At 42.4% G+C, this 21,509-nt stretch overlaps 1 protein-coding gene across 5 annotated transcripts in view; it reads right to left on the bottom strand.

The window, feature by feature from the left end:
• The window catches only part of STARD13 (StAR related lipid transfer domain containing 13), a 252,009-nt gene that overhangs the window by 63,108 nt on the left and 167,392 nt on the right, over positions 1–21,509 (bottom strand). The window contains exon 1 of one of the 5 annotated variants that reach the window (XM_049822920.1): positions 14,630–14,650. The exons of the other annotated variants lie outside the window; for them this stretch is intronic. The gene's annotated coding sequence lies outside the window, so the exon portion shown is untranslated. Of the gene's footprint in view, positions 1–14,629; positions 14,651–21,509 lie in introns of those variants that run through there. 5 annotated transcript variants of the gene reach the window in all.

The raw sequence follows: 21,509 nt of genomic DNA, 5'->3' as shown, positions 1-21,509 counted from the left end.
AAGTTTACTTTTAAGAGAACAATATTTGTGTCGGGTAAATACTGCTCTTCTAAATAGCCAATGGTTGTCTTGTACAAGGCACAATGAAAAAAAAGTGCGTCTGACCAGCCAGGAGTATGTTTTTTCAAATAAAGAAAATCCCCAAATAATCATCTTAGTGATAAATACCTCTCCAAAACAATATTTCACAGAGAACATTTTTGCCAAACGCCGGACACTCTCGCTACTAATAAATAACCTGAAGAGTACATTCCTATTTGGTATGAGTGAAAATATCAGAATTTAGCCCCAAAAGCTTTTTTTATACAAAGCCTTATGAACAGTTCATAGATAATCACGACCGTTTGTCTCTGCTTCTGCAAAGAAAAATGCTCAGTCAAATCTATTTATATATAACTGTTATAGTTTATATATAACTGTTATAGTTACATATAACTGTTCAAAAAGATTGACAGGACCAAATTGAAGAACCAAATCTCTCCATGTATAACCAAGTCTCTACATTTAGCTGGTGTCTCTGCAATGCTCAGCATATGTAAAGTAGTAAAGAAGCATTAATTAGTATTACTTTGCCGTCATATTATTTTTTTTCTTCAGTCTCAGAGACTGAGCAGTAACACTCCCCAATGACCTCCTAAAGCATCAATGCAGAGATCACGCGCCTCCTCACCGCCTGCTTTTTTCTATTTCCTTTCCTTTAAAATATCTTAATGCTGAGGTAACAGGACATAGGAAAGATGGTATTTACTCTCTCTTCCAGTGCAGACAGGCTTTGAAGCAATGCAGTAGGCCTATCCCAAAAATACAGAGTTTGCTACATTTCAATTAGCACATACTGAGTATGAGCGTTACTGAAGGTAACTCCTGTACCACTAAAAAGAGGCACATCTGCTTCCCCACTTAATACCTGTTGACTTAGTTTTATGCTTCAGTTTACAGTCCATCTTGGTAGCTCACTCTATGTGCAATGGACAGAATCCAACTAGATTTTGCAGGGAATTGCATGAAAAAAAACCCAAATGTCCTCTACTATTGTTTTCCATTTTTTATGACAAGGAAGTTGTCACTGTGGTCAGAAAGGAGAGAAATACAGATGCAAAAAAGAACCATTTAGAAAGGTAGTCTTAGGAAAAGCTGTTATTCAAGTGTCTGTCAGGGGGATCAGGTACAATTGCTCTGCTTCATTAATTTTTAATCACATCTGGCAACCGCCCTCAAAAGTCTCCAACACTTTATGATGCCTTGAAACGAAAAGGGCAGAACATTCTCCTCCATCATTTGGGAAGACATGAGGACATTAGCATCTGTAGTAAGTGTAAAGACCCTTCCAAAGCAGCTTTTAAGAGCTGTGTGCTAACAGAGCTGCTCGAAGTATGGCAGTCAATCGTGAGACCAGTAGCACCAGCTCCTTTTTAACACCATGATACCACACCCCTAAGGCAAATATGGCTTTCAGGAGATGAAAAAATGAGAAAGGACAGCATCACAAATAAGTCCCCAGGAATGTTAAGATGGAAGATTGTTATTATTATATTATATCATATATAGCTTTACTGTGGGTTTTTACCCTAGAATTACCTAGGAATTTATTTCCTAAATATTTCACCCATAACTATACAAAATTTGTAAGATATTTAGATCCTTTCCACCAGCCGCCCAAAATATAATTTTCTACTGGAAATACCTGCAATAGCCACCAAGAATGAAAAGCACACAGTACTGGGCACCTACCTTGACTCCAAGCTGTGATATACATATATATAGCTTGTTGCTGCGTACATCAGAGGTGCATGCTTTCACAGTACTCACAGGGACTTCTAGTTAGGGACAATTTCCTTTAATAAAAAGCGCAACTGGGTATATTTAGAAACAATTTTAGTTTCTGACCTTATGTTTCTCCTAAAATCCTACATCCTAACCCTAGTCAGAATCTTTTTCTAAAAAAGCAGTCTCCAGACTGCCAAATCTTACTTCGAAGAGTTATTTTCCTAATACCACTGCTGCCTCCTGTCTCTGCCACTGTTTTTTCTCAGGTATGTGAATTTGACCATCTACACTACAAAAGCTTCCAGGAGCTTACTACCGTAACCTTACAATCATCTCTTCCTTTGTGCATTTTGGACATTTGCACTAAAATACTTAAATAAGGAGAGTAAATAATTCATTTGCAATGAGGACATGCTACCTTCAGACTACCAAGTCTCTTCCTGTCTTTAATCACTTCCTAAAGATGATACGTTGATTCAAATAGGAAAATGTATACCTGCAATCAAATATAAAAGATGTCCTGAAAGAATTATCAATTGGCCCACTGTAAAGACAAGAGGGTTAAGGGGAAGACACATCCAGCATATTCAAATTTGGGCTTATATTGAATATGCTCCTAATCTGAAGATATTTTGATTCAAGGTAGGTACTGGTTCATGCTATCCCTTTTTAAAATCTCCTTCTTTCCTTAGGTTACAAGAGACTCTATCCCTAAAGTATTTTGTGACTGCAGGGGAAAACGTACTCAGCGCTTTCGCTGTTAAATTCCCCACTCACCGCTATTTCTTTCTGGATGAACACTCTGCCACTTGGAAACCCCTCACATCCCTACCCGCACCGAGGGAAGTTACATTTCCAAAAGCAGAATTTAACTTCTATCAAGTTTCTGAAGGAATAACATTGGCATTGCTTTTTTTTTGAATACTGTGCTCCTTTATTCAGGAGGGTTATTTTGCTGCCAGGCTAGGAGATGAGCACTGAAGAGCTTTCAGATTAATGCTCAGGGCCTTCAGGTTAGATGTTTTTCCATGAGTGCTCTGCCCCATGAGGGCATCCCTTGAGATAAGGAAACTGCTTCGACAGCCCAAGATGGTGCTTTGCATTTTCTCCCTGAGGAGACCCAGATGGACTCTGCAGTGATATCCAACAATCCAAAAACACTCTAGAAGTCTGATTTGATAAATAATAAATATGAAGATATTTTTATTACTGTTCTCATGCACAAACTATATGTCCTGCTGTGCAAATTGCAGAGTACACTCTTGAGATTAACATTTTGGGTCAAGGTTTTCAAGCAGGGGTTTCTCTCCTGAAATGGATGTGTACACAAGTCCTGCTTGGTCCAGGAGTCAGTGCATATAAATTGGCATGAGCTGAGAACTGAGAGTCATTTTGTAAACGGAGTAAGACAAGAGTTCCCCTCCCCGGTACAGTCTAATTCAGAACAGTCTTTGTAGACTAGCCACATCATACCTCGGGGTTAAAAACTTCAAAGTGGTCCATTTTAGGAAACTAAAGCAATGTGATGTTAGGTTCCTGCTCTGAACAGCTTCTCCCTACTAAGTACTGGGGGTACTGGGGAGACCCACCTTGCCAGGCTGAAGCCAGTCTCTGGCCTCTACTCTCCTAACTCCCACTTGCAGAAGTGGTGACAGCACGAGAAGATCCTAAGCCAAGTGGACACGCTGAAGGTCTGTGCAAGTGTATTATGGTGGATCACCACATATACTGAAACAGAGAAATGATTATGCAGATTCAGACTGATAAAAAAATATAACAGCCTTAGGAGGAAGTTGCCTGAGGTCTGAAAGCAAAGGATAAATCCGAAATTATAAACACTGGTGAGTTCCACGTGTTAAATATTTTTGGCACTGTAACACATTCAATTTCTGTGACTTTTACTGAACAATTTGTGCAATCTGATTTTCAAGAGGAAAATTAGTTTCCAAGAATAGCTAGTAGCATGTCTGCATGCCTTTCTTGAACTGCCAGTAGCTGAATTGCCCTTGGATAGTTCAAGACAAGCTCCAAATCAATGGAAAAAACTCTTGCCCATTCATAGTTAATCTTTTTTTTTCTTTTTTTTAATATTCTGAAGAGTAAACCACATGTGTGAGCCATGATATTTTTATAACTGCAGATGGGGAGACACAGAAGGAGATGGAAGGCTAAACACAGCATTCATGAACTTCTAAAACTCTCCTTGACTGTACATACATTTTAATATAGTTTCAGTTGTTATATACAAGTTTATTTCTCTTTTAAATGTTATTTAATAGAAGGTAGGTACAGTTAATAATACTTTTAAAGGTGGCAAAGTAGGAGATGGCCAAAATAAGTGTCACTTTATAGGTGCAATGTACTGATATAACTTTAGCCATCTCTATGCTGTATAGCTGTTTACTATGCTTGATAAGCTCAGACCAAATTCATCACTGGCTATCCATCTGCTGGGCTGGAATACACTGGGGATGAATTGGCAGGGTGAGTCCCATATTTTCCGTATGATGAGTTGCTCAACAATTTTTCACTATAATAATTTAAAAGATTTTATGGCAAACCTAAAAATGTGTTCCTTTTATGTCTGTCTCCACAACACAACTCACAGAGCTTCACCTACTAATCTCCTCATAATGCTTTTAATTTCTGCTTGCGTTACAGTGTATTTGTACTATTGCTTCCTAAGGAAATAATAATCCGTCTCTCTGGGACACCCCCCTGGACCCCAATATAATTTCAGAATCTATGGGCCAGTTTCAGTCAAATCTGACAGGGGGAGCCAGGTCTCAGAGATACTACGTTTTAGAAAAGCTGGTGTTGGGTAAAGGTAAGCATACAAACGAGTATTCCAGCAAGGGAAAGGCATTTGTGGGGTGACCCACGACCCATGCTGAGGAGCAGCGGACAGTTGGCTAAAGAGTACACAGACTCTGCATCAGCCACAGCATATGTACCACTTTCCCATCAAATATTTAAGGGATGGGAGAGAGATCTGGGGAGTGGCATGGAAGAGGGGAAGTAAGGACTTGGTTTCAGTGAGGTGGGGGGGAAGGAGTCCAAATCTGTAGGAAACTAGGCTGCGCTGATGCCAAAAGCAATTCATTTAGCTCAGTTTTACAATATTCTCTAAGACGGGAATAAAGGTCAGCCACTACTCATCACTGGGCCATGGGCTGCTCCAACTTTTGGCAGCTCCAGCATGACTCATAGGAGGAACATATCACTGCTGCGTTCTTCGCCAGTGTTGCAGGAATGAGTGCATAATGTCCTCATAGCATAATGCCCTCATGTTGTCCTCACAGCCCTGTCCCTCCCACCGCTTCCTTCTTTAGAAACTCCAAGGGAAGAAGATGCTGAGGGGCTCTGGCATTGAGTAGGAGCTCTGCAGCCTACCTCTGCCCTGAGCTACGTACTTGCCTAGGTCCAAAAAAGCTCCTAAAAGAGTAATTTGCAAGAAGGGACCCCGGAGCACCGTATTTCCCAGTGCTACAGATCTACTAAGCTCCAGCACAAACGTCCCTAGAAGAAACAACCAAAAATGAGGAAATAATCATGCCCATAGAAAACCAATAAGCAGCCAGCCATTCCCTAAATATACAAGTCAAGTCCAACATCCCCGGAGACTCTTCTCTGTTCCACAAACGATGTCACAACCAAAGGCTGCACAAAGCCCACCTTGTACCAATACCAACCAAAACCATGTAATGCATCTACCAGAACAACGCTTATAATCAGCATTTTCTGTGGTGCGAAGGGAGAAATTTGCACAAGTGTTACTATTATTTATATTTCATTACAAACCTCAGCCAACATCAGAACAGTCAGTGCTGCTCAAACGTTCAATGGCAAACGCACTGGTGCCTTACAGAGTTCACAGTCCTCCCAGACACACAGAAAAGGAAAGGATAAGAAACAAAAGCATGGAGACTTACGGATGGTCATCTTATGAAGGGAGGAATTTAGCTCCTCTGAGTTAAATGTAGAAGATGTGAACTCGACTCACTCAGACCGAGTAGTGCCCAGGACCTCCTCTCTCTGGGGTGAGTGCTCTAATTCTTGGCTTATTATGCAAGGGGAAGATAAGTCACATCCATCTTCAAATGAGCAAATGAATCCCAACTGCATGGAGGTGCCAGCATTTTTTTCCTATTGTTCCTCTATATTCCCAATGGAAGAGGTATTTACTTGAATGAGGCAGACTGAATCATCCTCGGGTGGGTGGATGGATGGAGAGGGGGAACGGATCTCCCTCCGCAGGTCTTCAGTAAGCAACTGCTCTCTCCTTAGACTGTACAAGGCATTTAAGCAGCTATGACAAATGGACGGGACCATCTGCTTAACCCTGAGTACCTAAAAGCTTGAATTAAACGGACCGGGTTCTCCACAAGACACATGGCGTCTCTAGCAAATGCCAGCATTTCTTGATTTTTCAGACAAATACCATGGTATTGCTAATTATAGTGGGCCTGACTTTCATCTGGAATAAATTAGTGTTGTTGCTGCCAAAGACTGGCCCAAAAAATCCATGTAAAACTGCAGGATCCTTGCAAGAAAATAAGGCGCTGTGTTAGGTGGAGCCTTGTTGCTAGGAAGGGCTGTTGTTGAATGTTTTAATCCAAAAGATTAAAAACATGATTTCACATTATGGTCTCTGACTTAGCATGGTAAACAGCCTACAAAACCACAATCTAGTAACAGTGCCTTTGTCCCTGCTTGCCATCAATGGCAGACTCTTTTCTCTTTCTTTTTTTCAAAGTTATCCACAAAAATAAAACAGGATAAAACCAGAAACCAAGTGCTTTTTCAAAGGTAGAACATAATTTAATCTTTAAGACAGAGAACAGAAAAGTGTGGGTTTTCTCTGACTGTGGACTTCTTGTAATTTCACTGAAGATAAATATTTAGATAACAACCAATGGGATATTTAATTGTCAGGAACTATTATATTTAAAGAAAGTGCTAGAGATTTTCAGACTTGTTTTCCTATGTGTGTTGACAACCCGTTCCCATCATTTACACTCTGTATGACATATAAATACAATCACTGCTATAATTTGTAAATTGTTAATGTTAGGACTTGGAGGGATGGCTATGCTTTCAGTTCTACATAAAAAAGACAGCTTTTACATGAACATCTGGCTGAACTTCCATTACTTCCCATCCATTATTTGTACTCCGCCTCCTTCTCCTCGGCCTTCCTATTTTTTTCTTGTTGCTCCCCTGCCTGATTTGATCCAGGAAGCTGCACACCCTGCCTGCTCTTGGCTCCTGTGATACTCATAAACCATGAAACAAACAAAAACAGGAGGAAAGGACAAAGCCAAAAGCAGGAGGATATTTGGTAAATCGAACTATGTGGATCTCTTCAGCTGTGCACGTAATCAGACGATGGCACCATCTGAACCGCGACACAGCATCCCGCCGACCCTTCCCATCCTCTCCCCTGCGCGGTTCGTGTGAAGACCCAGGGTCTTCAGGTCAGGACCACGACTTCTCATAAACGTAACCAGCACTCACAGAAATAGGACTGGTGACAGGACAATTGGTTCGTTAAATGCTACTGTCCTAAATCAGGAACTAACCTTTAGACCTGACAAACCCACAATGGGTAGAACAAGAGTAAAAGATTCTTGAGTTTCAGGAGCTACTCTCAGTACTATTTCAGATTTACTCTTATTTGAGGGTAATTTTTCCATATCTCAGCTTGTCTAAGTGTAAAATAAATTCCATAATAATACTTAGCTCAAAGAGATCCTGCAAAGTATTACTAATTGGAATTTGAAATCTCCGGAGGAAAACCACCACACAGTATCTAATAACTGGAACTGCACGGACAGAGTCTCCAATTGGTTACCAGCTGAAGCTACAGATAAGATATTAGGTTAACAGATACAGCAAAAGAACTTTAGTAAGAAATGCATGTATCCGTAGATAAAGTATTTAATGATTTCATCGGCAAGCATGTGTCAAACTTTGTTGGGTTTTGTGTACAGCCACAGAAACACCTCCAAAAGGATCAAAAGAATGCTATTTCTCATATCCGACAAATTATTTTACTCAGAGAACAAGAAAATGAAACCACTTCTCACAAAGAAAAATGAACTTGTAAGATGATGCAGCTCTGAAACAAATTACATATATTCTACTAATCAATAAAATACAGTTGCCAAGGCAACACTGCCATCTGAAAGTGAAATACAGAGGTCCGTCTTACATAAACACATACACATACCGATATGTTATGTGAACTTCTGCAATCTAGCAGTGACTTCAAGGAAAAATATGTTTTTACAAAAGAACACATATTTTCCCAGGCTTGATAGATTCTTGTGCAAGAGCTTTTATGAGATTTTAGACAAGTTGTATTTTGTTTGGTAGTCTTTGTTCTTGTTCTTTTCTTACTGAAAACAAAGAAATGTTGGGAAAAAATTGCTTTCGATGAAAATTAATTCTCGCTATTGAAGTGACTTAAAACAGTGACAACTGGATGGGGGAAGAAATTCTACCGAAGCATTTGAATATTGATCCTGAACATAGTTAAGACTAAAAAGTTTGAATTTGTAGATCCTATTTGTATTATATTATGCAGATCTCAAGGGACAAATTCTGAGTACCAACTCTGTACATAAGAAAGGATTTTTTGCACAGTGCTTACAATTCTCATTATATGCATCTTTAACCTGAAGGCTCAGTTCTGCCACCTTATTCAACAACTATTATAATCCCACTGAGCTGAGTGGAACGAAACACAGGGTGGGATGCTACTGAGCATAGCTATAGGTGATACCAGCCAGCCCCTTCTAATCTCTAATTTTGTATTTAATTTGAACAATTTCATAGCTCACTACCAGAGCCTCTCTGTACAAACGCAGGTTGCTGGTACAGGCTGCTTCTTTCGCTGTAGCTAAATAAAGCCCAGGTTTCCCAGCGATGTTCACAACTCCTTGCCCCTTTTTGCAAAAACCATGGACAATACCCGCTGGTCGTAGGATACCACCTCATGGTTCCCTAAATTACTGCTCATGTTTCACCCATCTGCATGCTCAGCCACCTGGAGCTGGCAGATATTTTCCTAACTTGGATGCCATAGCAACCGGAGCTGAGGAATGAAGGCAGAACTATAGCTGTCTATTGAATTTGCTCTGGAAGCTTGGGTGGGCAATATAAATGTAATATAAATAAATAACATGAAGCGTGAGGGTGTTTGACTGCTGCCTTAAAGGTCTGCCAGCATGCTCATCATCAGTACCAGGCTTTCAAGAGTATATTTTCTGAAAGATGATTTTCAAACAATTTTTTAAAATGAACTGGTTTAGCTCGTTGAGCACCTAAGTTCACTGAAAAATGCCAGTGGAGATATCCCACTGAGATCTGGGTCAGCCTCCTAATTTTCAGTTTAGCTAAAAAGTGAAGTTAAGTCATCATGCAGCTGTCTGAAATGTTCTTGTAACGACAAACCTGTGGTGTTTTTACAAAGAACTGAGAATATGGGATGGTGTTTTCAGGTATGTATAAGCAATTACAGTCCAAACAAAATAGTGTCTTCATTCCTCATTGGGTTAAGTGATGAAAAGACTGTTACGTGCGATTACCTCTTCTATTACTTTGGATGTATAAATTAGACATGTTCCTACAGGGCTATGGAGATTTAATGCACTATGTAAGTCCTAAATATTAACATACATCTGTACTTTGAATTCAGTAGCTCAGAAGCACAGGAGAGGTACACATCATTGCACCTGTATCTACCACATTCGCTCCTGGTCATCTGTGTGCATATTCCTGCAAACCAAATGAATACAACAGAGATGCCCAAGTAGGTCATTAGCCACTGGTGGAGGGATGTGACAAATTAACATCTCCTGAATAAACAATTTGCTAATTCCTTCTCTGACAAGCGAGGGCCCATGCCCTGCTCTAGGTGTAGCAGCTGGGACACACAGACACAGGAGAGACACAGAGAGAAGGAGTAATGCCTGGATGCTATGCTCCGCTGCACTGAAAAAGAAGACGCAGAGGTGCTTTTTGGACTTGGAGTTTAGGGGGTGGGTATGGGGGCCCCAGGGACACAGGCAGCAGACACTAGGTGCAAGCTCCAAATATTTCCCCAAAACTAAGCCAGGTGGGACCACGTCGTGACTTTTCAACTGTACATCAGTGCTCATGGCTGGCAAAGGATTGCCATTTGCGGTTTTCATCCCTGTTCAAAGCCTGCGTAGCAAGTGCTAAAGCAAATAGTACTCCTATTTCCCCCAAGGTCACCCCCAAATGGAAGGGCCATTTCATACAGAAGAGGTAAGTCCAGCCTTCGCTTCTCCCAGCAGTGCTCCATGAAGATGCTCCAGCCACCAACCCCTTCTGCAGGACCGCTTGTTCCCATTCATATTCTGCCCAAATTGTTGGCTGCGTTGGCAGATTTCAAGAACTGAGACAGCCCTATCCAGTGGTTTCACAAGACCTTCCATTTCATTTGCAATTCAGTAACTCAAGTCCACTTTTAAAAGACAGCTACCGCTGTTTTTACCTGTAGGTGGAAGACCACCTCCACAAAAGACCCCTCAATCAATCCTTTCCTTTTGCCTATAATGTCCACAGATTTAACAGCTTTTACGTGACACAGAATGATTATGTTTTACTGAGTCTACTTGTCTTCAAAAGCATCAATAAATCAACAAACCAGAAGTAATTAAGGAACAAAACAATGCTAAGGGCTTGATTTAAATACGCAAACCCCAGAACATTCAGGACTCAACCTCAGCCCATCCTGTCTGTCCCTCTGTGCAAAAATGCTCTTCAAACAGCGAGTGAGCTTAGCTCGTCTGGATGTGTTTGGCGGATGGAAACTGAGTTTAATGTAGCTCCTCTGGCTTTTATCTGCTTAAATCAGAATCCTATTATTATTTTAACTTTAGAATCACTTAATTAAAGCAATATCCTAGCCAAAAAAAATTGCCTGGGTGGCCTGAATATTATACCCCCATATTTTTTATGAGGTGACCTTTCTGCTGAGTTCAAGAAACCATACTTGATCACTAGATTTGGGTGGGAGTTTTGCCTGTGAGGATTATGAGTACATTACAAGCAAAGCTTACTTGATTTATGCATAATTTTTCACTGAAGGTACAAAACAAGTAGCCATCAGCTTAATGCCACTTAATGCTGAAGGCTTTAAAGGGTCACATAAAGTCATCTTTTTTATGGGACAGCAAAAATTCATTATTCTAGGTTAGAGTTATAAATGAATAAGTAAATCATTTATGCATTGCATTCACTTGGCCCCTACTCTGAACTCATTTAGTAAATAACAGCTTTGCTGTTGCTGTATGTCCTGCGCAGACATTCAGTGGGAGGTTTTATAATGTTCCACAGCCTACAGAGCTCCCTTCTTTTCTTTTAATCTAATTTTCTGTTTTTAACAGTACCTGATAAGAAAACAAGAGGCACCTATAGCTCTACCACCCGGCCTATGCTTGTCATGTATTATACTGCAAAGTACAAAAGGACAAACTTTATTAAAAAATGGGATAATGTGCAATGCGTGTAAAATATGTTCTAAGATATTTTACCTGTAAGAAATAGTGCACTCAGGAAGGTACCTTTGTGATAGGCACATGAAGGATGTTTCCAGGTAATGAAGAGACTTAAGAGGTGACAAATAGAAATGTAGGGACTGTGCAGGCAGTAGTGAAATGGCTGGAGCCTGAGCACAACATCCTACAAATCTTTACAGAAGAGGAAGGGTTGGGGGCTGGCAGTCCACAAATGTGCCCCGAATTACCAGGACAATGCAGACCCATTGGATGAAAAGACAAGTTTGCATCAGCTTAGACCACTTTTTTCCCCTCCTGCCCAAATGCAAGATTAAAGGGAGATGCTGGACTTACTGGATCTGCTCACCAGCACTATCTCACGAAGAGTCGCGGAAGACAGTCCCCCTCGAGGACTCCATGATAAAGGCAGAACTTCTAAACAAGTCACTGGGGCACTAGATTTGCTCTGTGTTGCAGGGCAACTTAGAGGCATACTCAAGGAAAAGAACCAGTACCTTCACCTGAAACCCAGGGCACTACCCACTGCCCTCCTCAATTAGAGGTACCAAAAAGCAGCAAAGGCTCAAACTCAACCAAGAGCAACACTGGCTACCCTTCTGGGAGCGTCCCAACAAGAAACTGTTCCGTGGGAGGATAACCCAAACATGTAGTGGCTGACAAGGAGGCTAAGGAAATTAGGAAAGTAGAAAAGGTTATGATTAATCTAAATTCCTGTAAACTTAGAAATCCGAGGTCAACACATGAGTAACAAAGAGACGTCTGATAGCCATAAGCACAACCTCAACAAACAGACACAGAAAATGAGTGCGCATCAAGACAGCGTGATGAGCAGGGAGGCCAAAGAACCTACGTGGGCTGAACGACACTGCAGGGCAATAGTACAGGGTGCTGTTCAGAAGGGAGGTGATGCTGGGTTTATTCTTGGGATACTGTTTAAGCACAGTGCTTCATAGCTCCTACCAATCTGATAATAATACTTGATAAATACGTGAAGCTTCCTTGGCGGTTGGGGTAAAGTAGAAGATCTTGCTTGCTTTCTTTCCCACTCTGTCAATGAAAAATGTCTTGACTGTACTGTGGTTATGTCTGGGAAACCAGACATGATGGGAGAGACACAACTCTTTTCCCTTTCTCCAGGTTTGTTATGTGACACTGCATTGGACTTGGCATTGCAACCACTAGTAAGGGACCCTGTGAAGAGACTGAAGGGTACAAAATGAAGTAGTACTGTCAGTTAAAAAATCCATTTTCTCCATTTTTGTTAAACCTCAACACAGCAGCAGTGTACTGACTAGGAAACGTGTCCCTCCACTCTTGTTTCTTCATATGAAAATATTGGCATTGATTCCCTGCAACATGAAAGCAAATGTCTGTAGATATGCCTGGTATATAACAAGCGGCTGTCATGCCGAGATGTGAGACTAATTGATTTGAAGGCAAACACCTTGACAGACAGGCAGGCAGAGCACACACAAAAATAACAGTAAGGTAAAGGAAAGACACTGATGTACAGCATATCCCTGTTGTCTCTACCGTACTTGACAAGCTCTTTATTCCTTCCAAATAAAGACACACCAGGAATTGTGGCTATTTTAGCAACAAATGTCAGAAGAAAACAGTATCATCATCCTAGCGTACAGACCTCATGTGCCAAAGCGGGATGAGCTATTTCAGCAAGCCCTGCACACTGAAAAGACTTTCCCCCAGACTTTTCACAAATTCTTTCCTCCCTCTTCAACAACAGTGCCCACCGCCAGCCAAGCTACTGGCAGGCTACAGAGACCTGTACCCATTTCTGTCCATTCCCCTTCAGACCTCTGCAAATCATAATTTCCAAAATGTGCCTGGCCCCAGTGGAAAGCAAAATCCGCAACTTCCAGCTCACTGAGACCCAGGAAAAAAGAAGCAAACCTCTGGCTGTGTGTAGTAGCAAAAGCAACGGCAGGACGTACTGGGCTGCCCAGCACGGTCTGGTCCCCTCAAAAGGTGCCAACAACCCTAACCAGAACAGGATGTTGGGATAATGTAAAGAATCCACTTTTTTTTTTTTTTTGGCCAGTTGTCCCCACCATCAGTCACCGTGCCCCCTCCCCCTAAGTAAATGAAATCAATCAGCAGGGATTTCTGTAAAATACATAAAACAGTCATCTTCCAGACTCTACCAGAAGATAAATGGTTCCAGACATTGGACTGCAGCCATTTTCCCACACATGCTACAGTGTTTTGTCATCCATATTGGGCCATAATAGTGAGTGGGTTTTGGTTTTTTGTTGTTGTTTTTTTTTTCCTTTTTCTCAGTCAGCAGCCAATCCTTCTGCTTCTAACTCATACATTAAAACCACTGCAACAAGAGTAATTTTTCTGTACAATTTGTAATAGAACAGTTTCATTCCCAGTAATACAGTCTGGGGTCTTGTACAGAACTTTGACACTTTTCTGCTACAGCTAATATCGCCTTATCGCTCCCAGCTGGAGCTTCACAAACCTTTTTGGGATTAAAGCATATCACCCCAAATATGAGCCACTGAACTGAAACGAGCATGAAACTATGAGCAGTGCAAACCTTATCTGAGAACCTGCTAACAAGAAATAATAAGATTGCTTACAATATCTCACGCTGGCTTTTGTGCTAGTTTCAAAGGATACAAATACGTGACAAAAGATGCATCATAATGTGAGTTTACAATTAATTTTAACGTATTTTAAAGCAAGTCCTTAATAATCTGTTAACATAAAATGCACTTTGGAAAGAACCATGGGGCTTTTTCGTTATTAAGAAATGTGCAACCAAATTCTATCCTTAATTAAATCAGGAGTAATTTTATTAACTGCAGTAGACTTAAACCTGACTAACATCAGTGTAAGTGAGGGTAGGATTTAGCCCCGGGGTGTTTATACACTGTAGTTCCAGTTAGTTTAGATCTATTTGGGTGGGAACTCCTTTCCCCTTTCCAGAAAAAATATTCTTGCCTACCCTTTTTCACCTCGCAACTGGGGCCAAAGCAGTCTTTTCTTCTAAGAAATTTTTCAGAAAGGTTACGAACAAATCTTATCCTCGACAGGAGATGACCTTATTAAACAAAACCACCCTCTGAAGTGATGGACACCAGCAGTTTTAAAGTTTGTTTACAAGTTTTTAAACAAGCCACCTCAAACAGATAAGCTGATTTACATCTTAAAAATAAATAAAAAGCTTTAAGTAAAAGCTATTTTATAAAGGAGCTACTTATGTCTGTTTTCAAAGCTGAAAAGCCCTTCCAAACAGTACTAGCTGCTGTATTAAACATCCCTGCTACAGTATAGAAACTTACTGTCCACAGATATCCTTAAGCTTCACTGTACCTTTGAACCAAAATCACTTTCTTCTGTACTTCATTTTCTGCTCTCTTGAAATCGGATTCCCAGTTCCTGACAGATGGCTCCTCTGTCACCGAGCCCTGCTTCCGCCTCCTTATCGCTGCCAGCTAATACTTCCACGATGCTTAGCTGTTGTCTGCGGAGCTGTGCTCTACATCATTTCTACTCTGATCAATGCTCCGCTTGGTTTTAGGTTGGTTTCTAGTCCCGCCTCCTGCTCTTGAAGAAACGAAAACTCACAGCTGGGTTTTCTATAAATCATCCCTTTTAACAGTGGCTGAGCAAGTATGGCAAATACTACAGCTAAGACCTGCTGCTCTATTTGAAACTTCAAAAACAATTCCTCATCTTAATGATGCACACATGAAAGTTAATCGTGTACTAAAATCACTAATACTGAAAAATAGTGGCCAGATAATTGTGACCTTCAGGGCTTAGAAGCTGATTAATGAAATACAAAACTCCTCTCTCTTCCAGAGGGGGAATATGGTAAAACATACTGCCTCAGTGAACTGCTTTATGTAGTGTTTTGCTTTGAACAGGAGCTTGTCATTCTTACAAAGATAAATTTACATTTGCAATGCAGAGCTTTTTGACAGACTAACCCAGCGTACATACTGTTTAGGCTAGCAGCCCTAAGCTTGAAAGAGCCTTTACCATCGTAGCAGCTCTTTTGAAGTGTGGGCAGGAAATACTTTTATTTTCTGCACGGCACTAAGTGCACTATACAGCGCTGAAGTCATTATCATGTTTAAAAAAGCGTGGAGTACAAAAGCAAGGTGGTACCATAAAACCAGTGCTATGAACTTTGTTCCCATGAACAGAGCAAAACAGAGCCGAGTTTCTGTAAACCATAAATTGTTTTAATCCTCCACCCTCCAGATCTTCTTAAGAAACTGCTGTGGAAATTAAAAATGACTAGGCAGATCTGGATACAGTCTGAATGGGCTGAAAAATCCCAGGGTTCTCGGGTTTTTCGATGGTGAGAGCCGCATCCCAGCTGCAAGTGTCTGCAGGGCTAACACCGACCCCTTCTTGGCTAACAGCTGATGGTGTCCCAGTGGCACACACACAGTCCCCTGCCCGCTGCCCTGAACAGCAGCTGATCCGCTGCCGTGGTCTCGATGAAGGGCTCCTCGGGTCTCAGCTCTGCCAGCAGCTCAGGGAAGGCTGCAAGAGCCGCGTCTGCCGGGGGCGGCTTTTCCCCAGGTGTGCTGCTCAGCTCCCAGCAAGAAGCAGGAACCCAGCGGCTTCCCCGGCCAGCTGCCGGAGCTGGACTACTGCCTCACCGGTCTTGTATGAGTGGATCTCATCCCTTTTTGAGTGTCTTCCACCCAACCCTAAACGTTCCAAAAACGTAGTGGAAAAACACCAAAAAAAGCACTTCTGCCTACTTACACTGACTCTCTAACCACTTCATTACATGCCCTGCAGTTCTCCCAAGTTCACTTTTTCCACACGATAGATGACTTCACGGGCTTCTGTCAGATCCCATTTAACTCTCTTTTTTTCCTAAGCTGAAGAATCTCATATGTTTCGTGCCAGGGCTGGCCAGCCTTGCTGCCCGTCCCTGTACGTACTACTGCTCCCACAAGCGATGCAGTTAGCCCTTTAGTTCACATGGTAGAAGCTGATATTACAGCACCCAAGCTCAAGCCTTGCTCCCAATCTGTGACTGCTATTTGTGGCAATGGGAAAATATTCTCACTTTCTTTGCTTACAGTTCTGCAGACAGTAACTGAGGACAGCCAGTTGCCATCTTGCAATCCAACAGCTCTCCGTAACCACCACATGAGTGGCCTGCACACAAGAATCTGAGAACACCTACACCAGACTGATTTCCAGATTGTTAGTTGCCAGACAGCCTAGGAGAAAACAGTACGGATTAAGTAGCCAGGAACGCTCTGAGCCAAGGGCAGCACCGCACTGATGCAGCTACTACTCTCTTAACCAGCAGCTGTAAGACACGGGTCCGGGGCGCCCGACCAAGCGACTGTGACTCTGTGATTTGAAATGCTGCAACGACAGTGCTCTCCTGTGGATGCATTGGTTGATCAGTGCCAGTAACTTGATGATGGAGAGTGAAACGTGCAGGGGAGAAGCACCATCCCTGCGTCTAATCCAAATATGTAACGGCAAATACAATAAATCTGCTTTCCAGGTGCTGCTGTACATTCAATTTTTATCAGCTGTCAAAACCCACATGACTGATTAGAATTACTTACTTGACCTTTAAAATGTACTTGAAAATCCATAAATGAGACCAATCAGTAGTACATACCCATTTGAATAATAACAGAGTTTTGAATCCCTAGCAAAGGCTGTAAGAGGAGATTAAAGGCTTGATACCACAGTGTGACATGCACTATATGAACCCAGGATGGGGATCTTCCAAGGATTTTTACAGAGCCTTTTGTCTACTGCCTGAAGTAATGTTTATGGCACATAGGGCAAGATTTGCTCTTTCTCTGCCCTGAGACTGTTGACCATCACCCAAATAACAAGAAAAAAAGCCTGCTGCAGGTGAAAGGAAATATATTTACTCTACATCGTCCTCCATGTGCTTTGATTCCAGACAGTGCACCGAGTTCCTTGGGGATGAATGGGAAGATCTGCTCCCACCACTAGTGAGCATTCAGTTCACAGGCTCAAACTAGAGTAAATCCACAATAAAGCAGCAAAATCTGGTAGCACAGATGTTGGTTTACCAGGACTGTTTCTCTCTGCAAGCCTTCTTCTATTGGGCCACACTATTTGCTAATTGTGAGCACAGTCCTACAGTAGCCCAGTATGGTTGAACACAAGACAGCCAAGGAATGAGCTCAGGTCCTGGGAGCCAGATCATCTGCACTGCTGGTTCTCTGTATTGGACTGCTCTGACCAACCTTCTCCTAAGCAGTGTGAACATGATAATAACAGGTTGCCCAGGGGAGTGGTTGAGTCACCATCCCTGGAGGGTATTAAAAAAGCACGTAGACGAGGTACTCCATAACATGTTTTAGTGGGCATGGATGATGGTTGGACTTCATAATCTTGAAGGTCTTTTCCACCCTAAATGATTCTTTGAGGCAGCCTGTGCTCCCCGGCTGTGGGATCCTTGGCCGTTCCTTGTTTGGTACTACAGATGTCGTCCCAGGGACTGGCACTGTCGTGCCAGTTCCTCCTGCCACAGTTGTGCAGATGCTGCAGCCCTCACTTCTCCCTCACCTGGAGATAGTTGTGAGATCTGCTGATACTGGATACCAATCAAAAAATCAGCCCCAAACTGTGGCTCCACAGGTTAGATTATTAATTAGTCCCATTATCAGAGACAAAAAGAGATTAGAAAACGTCATACGAAGTGAAAGACTTGGAGACCTACTGATTTATTCAATTGGTAGGACGACCCCTTGCCCAGAAGTTCAACAGGCAAGAATGCTCTGCTGCAGAAGAGCTTAGGGTGCCATGCAGATCTTCATTTGGGCCTTCTGACCTGTAGCCTCTCCCTCTGCTGACACTTGGGGAATCACCAGAAGAAACACAAGCAAACATTTTGGTGGGTGAACTTTTGTCAGAGGAAGACCTTTCACCTTGATGTAAAGAGCTGCTTTTCAAGGAGCTAGGACTCCATCCAAGGACCTTCAGTGCTCACAGACCCCGTGATCAAAGTATGGCAGAGGGAGCAACCGCAGAGCTCCGTGTGAAAGCTCTGGTGAAAGTCTGCCTTGCCTTGTCCTTAAAAAAGCTGGGTCACAAAATCACAGGGCCCTGGGGTAATTCAGGTTGGAAAGGACCTCAGGAGGTCTCAAGTCCAACAGTCCGTTTGGTTTTCTGACCCTGCTGAAACACCAAGTTCATAAATAGTTTCACATCCCCACAACCACACTGGGGGAAAAGGAGGAGGAATAAATTACTTGCCATTTTCCCTCAGTGACTTGTAAATAGGAAAGCTTGGCCTTCTCCATGCAACCATGATGGTTATGCCTGCTTGGCTCTGGACTCTTTTCAGGAATTGAATAAATTTAATACGGCAAGCCTTCTACCATGAAGCTGTCAGGGGGAAAAGTTTTAATAGTTTAGAGGCACTCTGACTGCAGCGTATTTGCTTATAATGCAGTAGACAGAATTATTAAAAACCTTGTATTTTTCATCTTAAAACCCTAAGACACTCAAGAACACATTATTTTTTCTTACTGTCAGATTTTGCTTTGCTAAGACAGCATGCATGAGATGCTAGGTAGATTTGGAAATGCCTTGAGCCTCTTGAGAAGAAACAACCCGTATGAGGACACTGCTGGAACGATGAGCAAGATAAAGACGCTCATCTATGAAGATGAGCACTCGCATCTCCCTAGATCTCCTCCCCACCACTGCTCTTGCAGGCTTCTTCCTCTGATGGTCGGGACCTCCACTGTCAGCTGAAACTTCACAGCTGGGCTACACGGTCCTCTAGCTCAAAGGCTTTTTTCCCCTCATTGGTGTTTACCCTCCAGTTGCAGGCAACAAGATCAGCCTTGTCCTGTAGACTAAAACACAGCCCGTTTCAGTCTGCTTTGATAAAATAAGCCATTTCCCCTCTAACAGCTTTCCTGAATCCACCAACGAAACTTGAATGGGGGCTGAGTCACGGCGAAGGAGAATCGAGAGCAGCGTTGCAGGTGGGGCCCACAGTGCCACGTACTCACCCCTCCTGTGGAAATACGTTGCCGGATAGAGTCAACAGCCAGGCTGCCTTGCCAGGCCAAGTTTCAGGACTGACTTGCAATTATTCTCCAGCATGCAAACACATTCAAGCCTTTGATCTCCTCCATCGCTCCCAACCGCCAGCCTCCCACATGATGCCAGTATTCCCTGCTGCTGTCCCCTAATCACGCTACCACGCCACCGACAACCACTGTACGACCGCAAACCCAGCTGCCTGCAGAGGAAGGGCACATGGAGCCAGTGACCCGCTGCTTGCTGCTTCCCTTTAATCCTGTTTTATGATCGCACGTCCTGTGCTAACCCTGGCAGATTCTGGAGGAGAAATCGAGGCGAAGGTTTTATTTTGTGCTACCAGGACCAGGCAAACACTGTCTTCAGGTTTCCCCTACAAACACACTCATATTTTTTCCTAAAGATTATGAAATTTTCAAGTTACAGAGATGAGGGAAGATAAAGTGCTGCATAACAGGGATATGCTTTCAGCAAAAAAGACAAGGGGAAAGGAAAAATAATATCCGGCTTACTACTATTTGAAACTCTGCATTAAAATAGGTATTTCAAGGCAAAACGAAAAGAAAAAAGTGATTTGAAAATTTCCCACCTAAAGCAGAAAATTGTAATGATAATATGTTGAGTGGGGATTTTTTTCCTGAGCAGTTTTCATGCAGTAGATGCTCTTACCTAAGATTGCCATTTCCCAAAGGGATCCTCAGCTATTTGTCATTCATTTACTATTGCAGTGGTTATGTAAAGTAGGACAGTTGTACTATCTCTGCCTGATGAGAAAGCCATACACTTTTGCATTTTAATATAAAACACATTCTTTGAAGGATCAAAATATGTATTACCTGACTTATTTTTCAGGAAAACCTCTCTCATTTATACTTGGTACTCAGCTTTTCAGAGTCTTTCTCCTGCTGGAAAATCTTTGGAGTTTACATGGCATATCTCTGTGTCACATGTGTTCCCTTTAATAGCCAATATAAATGTTTTTCAACTCTAAACTCTACAGCTTGAGTCTCACTTATGAAAGTCAAGCAGCGCCTCTCTGCTTTACTCATCACGCGAGTGAACAACTGCTGATCTAGCTGCTTGCCTCGCTGCAAAGCAGGGGCTCCCGGAGCCCAGCCCAAAGCAGTTTGCTTTGGTTTGATCGAACCGCATGATAAATCCCATTCTGATTCCCAACACTCTTCAGTAAGCTCTGGTCCCCAATATTTTTCCCTTCCGGGGGACCAACGGTACCATGCTCAATTCAGCGGCATCTCCTCCTTGCCTCTCCGCTCCTGCAGGCTGGGACCTGGGACAGCGTGGCCGAACGCTCCCGCTAAGGTGATCCTGTGGGACAAAGCATCTGCAGGGGCCCAAATATGGCACTTACTGCACTGCAGTGACAGAAGCCCTGTTTAACATGAGGTTCAGTTTGTGCACGGCAGAGGCATGGTATTTCATTAGTTTGTTAAAACGCTTCAAAGAGCTCAGAAATAAAAATTCGTGGAATTGCTGCATGAGTCAAACATTTTTAAAAGTTTGTATTAAAATGTGAATCACTGGCTTGCTTCAGGGGAGGAAAAAAATCTTGTTTTCAGCAAAAAGTTAATTGGGTGTCCTGAAAATCCGTAATTAAAAACACCACTAACAGACAACAATAATCTCAAGTGCTAATTTCCTTCTGTACATAAAAGGCTTAAAAAGGACAGAGTGAGAGAGAAAAGTTCAGCATCAGCATTTGCCTCAAGACCCAGTGCACCCAGGGGCTGGCTCAGGATCCCTCCTGCAGGGAAACAAGAGCTAGAAAAGTTATTTTTGTCACTGCAAAGAAAAGTTGGATTTCTGAAACTATATGCCTGCACCATTTAAAATTACTTCAGTCACAACCAAACCTGAAACGTCATCCCAAAGGACATCATCGCCATTGCTATCATCCCCCATGCACGTGTCGGAGAGAAGTGCCACCACACTGGGCAGAAAATGCAGCTGCTATTTGCAGTGCAACAATACAAGACTGGAAGCAAAGAATATGGTTTCCAAATTAAACAGCGGGAGTAATTTCTGCCGACAGGATGTAATTACTCCTCTTGTAAAAGAGCTGTGGAACACTTAATGGTTTCAAGCACTAATACCTATGGAAACAGAGCCTTCCCCAAACAC

The sequence above is a fragment of the Accipiter gentilis genome, chromosome 19 (assembly GCF_929443795.1).
Source record: "Accipiter gentilis chromosome 19, bAccGen1.1, whole genome shotgun sequence".
Classification (NCBI taxonomy): Eukaryota; Metazoa; Chordata; class Aves; order Accipitriformes; family Accipitridae; genus Astur; species Astur gentilis.
The sequence above is the reverse complement of the archived record's forward strand: the minus strand, read 5'-3'. Positions and strand labels throughout refer to the sequence as shown.